Source organism: Aristolochia californica, unplaced genomic scaffold, assembly GCF_029961685.1.
Source record: "Aristolochia californica isolate CCGP_79_NKW_82.1479 unplaced genomic scaffold, dmAriCali1.0.hap1 SCAF_3, whole genome shotgun sequence".
In the NCBI taxonomy this organism is placed as follows: domain Eukaryota; kingdom Viridiplantae; phylum Streptophyta; class Magnoliopsida; order Piperales; family Aristolochiaceae; genus Aristolochia; species Aristolochia californica.
In genome coordinates, this window is record NW_027181992.1 from 16108561 (window position 1) to 16115829 (window position 7269).

General features: G+C 39.7%; 1 pseudogene; it reads left to right on the top strand.

Moving 5' to 3' along the window:
* Window positions 1–605: 605 nt before the first annotated feature.
* Window positions 606–6680, top strand: LOC137958744 (ferric reduction oxidase 2-like; annotated as a pseudogene).
* Window positions 6681–7269: the final 589 nt, after the last annotated feature.

Consider the following 7269-nt stretch of genomic DNA (forward strand, 5'->3'; position numbering starts at 1 on the left):
AAATGACAAAACGACGCACACAAACAAGATCAGCGAAGAACTTCGATAAAGAAAAAGAAAGGATCCGAAAAAATATTGAGATATATTACATAATTCCGCACTCCAAGCTTCAAACTCTGCAAAAGAAAGAGATCGTTTTACCTCCGAACAAATAGATCATGAAAGCATCTAACATTAAAAAATATCGAAAAAAATTGAGGAGAAATTAGCTCGAACAGATGTCCTCGTCCGACGTCTGCGGTGAGGATTTTTGTCGGACGCCTACAGACAGAGAGAAGGAAGGAAGTGGTCCGATCCAGGAGGCTGCAGGGAGACGCAGAGACACGGTGAAAGTTGTGAACGCGTGAGATCTAGGCAGAAGAGTGAGAAATTTGTAATTAAAAGAATACATTTGGACCGTCCGATCAATATTGATGACGACACTAAGAAAGCCCTGTAGAAATTGGAAACTACACTCATTATTCTTACGAAACGAATTTGTAAAGCGCAGTTGCAATGCAATTATTCTTACCAAAGCCAGCTGGGATGAATTTGGAAAATGCAGTTCCAACGAGTTTACTTAGCTTTTGGGTATAAATAAGAGACCTAACTCAACTTCTCTCTCATCTCAAAACTTAGCACTGGTGTGTGCACGAGGGTACTCATGGAGGTTGTGGCAACAAGACTTGCTCGAGCGGCCATTGGACTCCTGGTTGGAGTGGTGTTTGCTGGATGGATGCTTCTGTGGGTAATATACCCAACAAGCTATTACATGAAGTGGCATGCTATGATCACTGCTCGAGTCGATTCCACATATTTTGGGACAGAAGGTATTGTTCTTCTGCAGATACAATAAGAAACCATATCCAATAATGGGGCCTCACCACTCCCTAACATGTACAACGTAACTTTAAAAAGTAATGCCTCTAGGAACCATCCAAGGAGTCCTGTTGTAAATTGCATACTCAAAGCTTCAAGAGTAAACCTGTGTAGGAGAAGACAGATGTAAAATAGAGACTTGAACGTTTTTTTGAACTTGGAAAGAGACTTGAATATAACAGATGGAGAAAGTAAAAGTATTTTTGCACTTACTTTCCAAGAATGCCCAACAAAAAGCCAGCAAGAACTACATAGGTCCCAAAAGCCATAAAGGGAATGTACAAGTCAGGAACATTTATATCATAGATAGGAGGTTGGAGGAGAGTCTGCCTCCCACTGGCTCTGTTATCCTTGTCCAGTGACCCTAAATGAAGCAAACAAATTAATAGCAGTTTTAATAAATGGCCTATCAGGATGTCGGTTACTTTCTTGAAAGTGAACAAGAGATAGGATGTAGAAGCAACCACGAAAATTGTCGATCATGCTGTCTGTACTAATCCTAAAGTCTGTTGCACCAACAATTCAAGGTTGAAGAATGTCCCATGACATTTCGACAAACAATCCAGAGAAAAAATGACCTCCAAAGCCTCGTCGAGAAGACCAAATTTCATTTCCATAAGAAATATCAATCTTGCCAAGGCACACACGACCAGTAACCTTTTTGGTTGACTACTGAACATACTTCCTCAGGTCATTAATTAACAATCAATAGTACAAAGATAAGTTTGAACACATTGCTTACTCTATGTAGGAACGGGAACAAGATCACCTTCAACTTGTTCCTCACATACTGGTCATTCACTTGAAAGTAGTACTGGGGATCAGAGAAGAACCTGCTTATCTGGTCAGAAAGTACTTGTAAGAAAATTTACAACTCCTATAATAACTATAACATAAAAAACAATGTATTCGTGTTTATGGCTAATTGAAGCACTTCTCCACCTCTTCACAAACAAAACTAACTTTTCGTCATGCCGTCTTTTACTGGTCCAACGATTAAGCTGAAGGATAGTTTAAAAATCATATTGAAAACTTATGATAAGATAGATCAAAACACAATTTGACAAGCTCTAGTTTGTCCATGATAATCAGTTGATTGATCCCAATGTCCCCATTTCAGTTAATTATAATGGTTTTAAGTCAGGACCATCACCCTACTTGTTTTTGCAAATTGATCACTAGAAGAAGTCAAAACTGAAAGACATGGAGACTGATCAAGTTTTGAAAGTAAATTCCTCTTGTATTTGTGAGTGCCTGTGGATCTATCCATGGGTACCCTTATATAGCCATGGTACATATACTTCGAATGTCCATACATTGCTTTGCACATACTGAGAGCTTGAACCCAAAATTCGTTCACCATAAGCTCCTAATCCACCTCGGATGAGTCCTGATCCAGCATCATAGAAGGTATTCCCAAAGGGGCTAGGCTGAGGATTCAATGGGGGGCCCTCATGCCAGCTTGACTTCCCATATTCTCATACATTTCTGTAGACAGTTCCAAATTGAGAAGAGGTCAGTTTAACATGGATATGGACAACATAGATTGAAAAAAACTGTAAATTCAGCAGGAAAAAAGTCTCATTTCATTCAAGACAAAGGAAAAGAAAGAAGGGAACAAAGCTATGCCAAGAAAAAACAAAGAACTCACACTGAGAAACTAAAACGGATTCTTTTCTTTTAAGATGTGATAAAATTTCATGAATTACGACAGCAGCATCTCAACTGTACTGGATCCGTTGTACCACTCCACCTCCATTCAGCATTAGGAGACTCATTTTTAAAACTTCAAAAAAATCTCTATCTCAATTAACTGTATTACCACCTGAAGTCACATTCTTCTGAAAACTATCTATACAAGCCCTTAAAAACTAAGAGAGAATTCATCTTTTATGATCCAGATGAACATTGTCCTCTGAATTTATTGAACCAGCATATCACACAATACAAGCACATATTTTAGCTCTCTCGATACCTTAAAATAGTAAGAGATGGTATGTTAGGATCTTGATGTTATCTCAGTGATAAAGAATTACTTAAATGAAATGCAGAACAAATTGAAGCACTCCATCTGCCGCAAACTCATCCAATAAAGACAAACTAACATACGAAAGCATGGATAATTGAAATAGAGTTTAGCATCCTAGAAGAAAAGCACACACTGTACATACACTACATTACGAATTCTTTTGACGAAAATTTTCAAAATCTGCATGCGTAGTCTTTTTAGGCTACACAGTTCACTTGTATATAAATACAATCCAGCGCGTTGTGTAAGTGGAATAACAGTGCAACCAATTGGAGTCATTCAGCAAGGAACAAAAGTGAAAAACCCCTATCAAATTGAAAAACTTGTCACCACCACATCCTGACGCTTAAATCAAATGACAAAACGACGCACACAAACAAGATCAGCGAAGAACTTCGAAAAAGAAAAAGAAAGGATCCGAAAAAATATTGAGATATATTACATAATTCCGCACTCCAAGCTTCGAACTCTGCAAAAGAAAGAGATCGTTTTACCTCCGGATCGGTAATCCTAACGAACAAATAGATCGTGAAAGCATCTATCATTAAAAAATATCGAAAAAAATTGAGGAGAAATTACCTCGAACAAATGTCCTCGTCCGACGTCTGCGGCGAGGATTTTTGTCCAACGCCTGCAGACAGAGAGAAGGAAGGAAGTGGTCCGATCCAGGAGGCTGCGGGGAGACGCAAAGAGACGGTGGAAGTTGTGAACGCGTGAGATCTAGGCAGAAGAGTGAGAAATTGTAATTAAAAGAAAACATTTGGACCGTCCGATCAATATTGATGACGGCACTAAGAAAGCCCTGTTGAAATTGGAAACTTCACCAATTATTCTTACCAAACGAATTTGGAAAGCGCCGTTGCAATGCAATTATTCTTACCAAAGCCAGCTGGGATAAATTTAGAAAATGCAGTTCCAACGAGTTTACTTAGCTTTTGGGTTTAAATAAGAGACCGAACTCAGCTTCTCTCTCATCTCAAAACTTAGCATTGGTGTGTACACGAGGGTACTCATAGAGGTTGTGGCGACAAGACTTGCTCGAGCGGCCATTGGGCTCCTGGTTGGAGTGGTGTTTGTTGGATGGATGCTTCTGTGGGTAATATACCCAATAAGCTATTACATGAAGTGGCAGGCTATGATCACTGCCCGAGTTGATTCCACATATTTTGGGACATAAGGTATTGTTCTTCTGCAGATACAATGCTCGTTTGCTACTTTTTTAGTTTTAGTTTCTTTAAAATCTTTCTTTTCTTTTATTTCTCAAACAATTTTTACTTGTTATTGCAGGGGCGGACCTATTGACGTTCATGTTACCTATTCTGTTCATGTCTGTTTTGGGGTGCATCTATCTCCATCTTGGCAAGAATATGAAATCCTGCCAAAAGAAGAGGTATTTAATTCATCTTTGTCTTCCCTTTCTTTGTTTTTCTTCCTCTATGGATCAGTAGTTGTATTGAATGGAAAAGAAATCCATAACGGGATACTATTTGATTGAATCTAAATGTATTCTCATTTTTTAATTGCAGTATCGGGGCTAAGAGTGGAGGCAACAGTCTTCTTTCTCTATGGAGACGACCAGTGCTATTGAAGGGCCCTCTTGGAATCGTTTCAGGAATAGAGCTGATCTTCTTCGCGATGTTTCTTGCACTGCTTGTCTGGCCTTTGACAATGTATTTACACAACAGCTATGCCAAGATGAATGCTACATCTGCTCACCATCAGGCGAGAAACTGTAAGAGATCTAGATCAGTATCATATTGTGTTATTTATTCTAACCCGTAAGAGAAGTTGTAAGATGACTAATTTTGGAATGTATGATCAGGTGGGAAGCAAAAGCTAGAAAGTGCAGGTCTCCGATTAGGCCTCGTTGGAACTATCTGTTTCTCCTTTCTCTTCTTCCCCGTCACTCAAGGATCATCTCTGTTGCCATTGGTGGGACTCACCTCGGAGGCCAGCATCAAGTATCACATATGGCTTGGACATATCGTCATGGCCCTCTTCACTGCTCATGGATTATGTTACATTTCTATTGGGCTGCAAAAAAAAAAAGATTTTTCAGGTACATATATCTGACTTCTCGATTTCTTCTTCTGAATATCTGCACAAATTCTATCGATCGAGTCGACTCCATGATGATTCCTGACTTTTTTTGTTGTTGTTTCAATGGAGCAGATGCTGAAGTGGGTTATGATTGGAGTGTGGAATGTTGCAGGCGAATGAGCTTTGATTTGTGGGTTGCTCATGTGGGTTACAAGTTCTGGAAGGGTGAGACGAAAGATGTTCGAGGTCTTCTACTACACGCACCATCTCTTCTTTCTCTTCTTCTTCTTCTTCATAGTCCATGTCGACACCTCCTTCTATGGCCTTGCCATTTTTGGACTTATTCTTCCTAGCATATACCTCTTCTTGGTTGACCGCTGCTTGCGATTCCTGCAATCTCGACAACGAGTTCGATTGCTCGCCGCCCGTCTCCTCCCTTGAGAAACACTCGAGCTCAGCTTCTCCAAGAGTACAGGGTTGAGCTATTCGCCTACGAGCATAATGTTTGTAAATGTGCCGAGTATTTCTCGCTGACAGTGGCACCCTTTCACAATCACCTCCAATAGCAGCTTGGAGCAAGATAAGCTCAGTGTCGTCATCAAGAGTGAAGGAATCTGGCAACGGAAACTATATCAGATACTCTCTTCTCCATCTCCGGTGGATCACTTAGATGTTTCAATTGAAGGACCATACGGATCACCTTCTTCTACCAACTTCTTCAGGTAACTGTATGAAATTTTGTGCTCCATAATCCAATTTTGTCCGTTAGTATGGCTTCATCCATTAATTATCCAATTAACCTTGTGAATTTTTCTTCAAACTATAGGCACGACAAGCTTGTGATGGTAAGCGGAGGCAGCGGAATCACTCCATTCATATCCATCATTCAAGAATTAATCTTCCAGAGCTCAACACTCGAGCAACAAGCAGTACTACCACAAGTGCAGCTCGTTTGTATCTTCAGGAACTCAGAACAACTCTCCATGACCGACCTCCTCATACCTCTCGCCGGAACTGGGTGTGATATGTCCCGCTTGCGGTTGCTAATCGACGCCTATGTAACTAGAGAAGGACCCAACAGTGAAAACAACAAGCAAAAACATCTCCCGCGAACCTTGTGGTTCAAGACTAACCCGTGTCATGCCCCGGTCTCAGCTGTTTTGGGTCCCAACGGCTGGCTTTGGCTTGCTGCAATCATCTCCAGCTCCTTCGTTATGTTCTTGATATTGCTGGGGATCACCACACATTATTATTTCTACCCAATTGACCTCGACACTAACATGATCTTCCCTCACATCTCAAGATCGTTGCTTAACTTGTTGTTCATCTGTTTATCCATAGCTATTGCATCTACTGTTGCGGTTCTATGGAATAAGAAGCGAAGTGCCATGGAAGCGATGGTCATCGAAGATGGGTCGTGGTTCAATAATGGTGACAGAGAATTGGAGAGTCAACCTCATCAGTCACTCAGTCAATCCATCAGAGTTCACTACGGCAAGAGACCGGACATTGAAAGTAAGCATATACATAACCAAACTTTAATTTGCTATTTCTTTTCTAATCCCCTCATGGTAATGACGACTGAAGCTCGGATTTAATTTTCATGGTAGAAATACTATTGGAGTCATGTGATGAATCAAGCGTTGGAGTATTAGCCAGCGGGCCAAAGGGGATGCGGCAACATGTGGCAGCGATCTGTCATGCTAGTTTGGCTGATAACCTACATTTTGAATCCATCAGCTTTAGCTGGTAACGACGGATGAGAGGGGTCCCATTGATGAGATGAAAATACTAAGCACACCTTGAAGTGAAGCTAGATTACTCTTGAAGAGCTTGTTAACAAAATGTGGAATAATCTAGTTCTATCTTGTAGGATGCCTTAGACGGTGACCTTTATTTAACATTTCCATGCTTTGATTTTTTTATCCCTTTCCACTTCCCAATATAGAATGAGTTTAGGAGAGATGTTGTAACTAATTTTTTTTTGTGAATAGTGGCAAGGTATACAAACTTTTCATTATTAACTTGTTCATGTTCGTCTCTCTCTCTCTCTCTCTCTCTAAGCAACCTTTTATACATTAAGAACCATTAACCAGTATATATGTTAATTCCGTCAATGAAAAATATATATTTGAAATTTTGAATTAAGTCGAAACTAATGAGTGGTCGTGGGTGTTTTTCATTAAAAATTATTTTATAATTTATATTAATTAATTAAGATTATTGTCGATGTTATTAAACCCAATAATACATTGGGCCAATCTAATCCTAATCAACTGTGTTTGATTAGTGGTTAAACTAGTGTCGATGTTACTTCAAAACAATAAAAATATATAATTAAA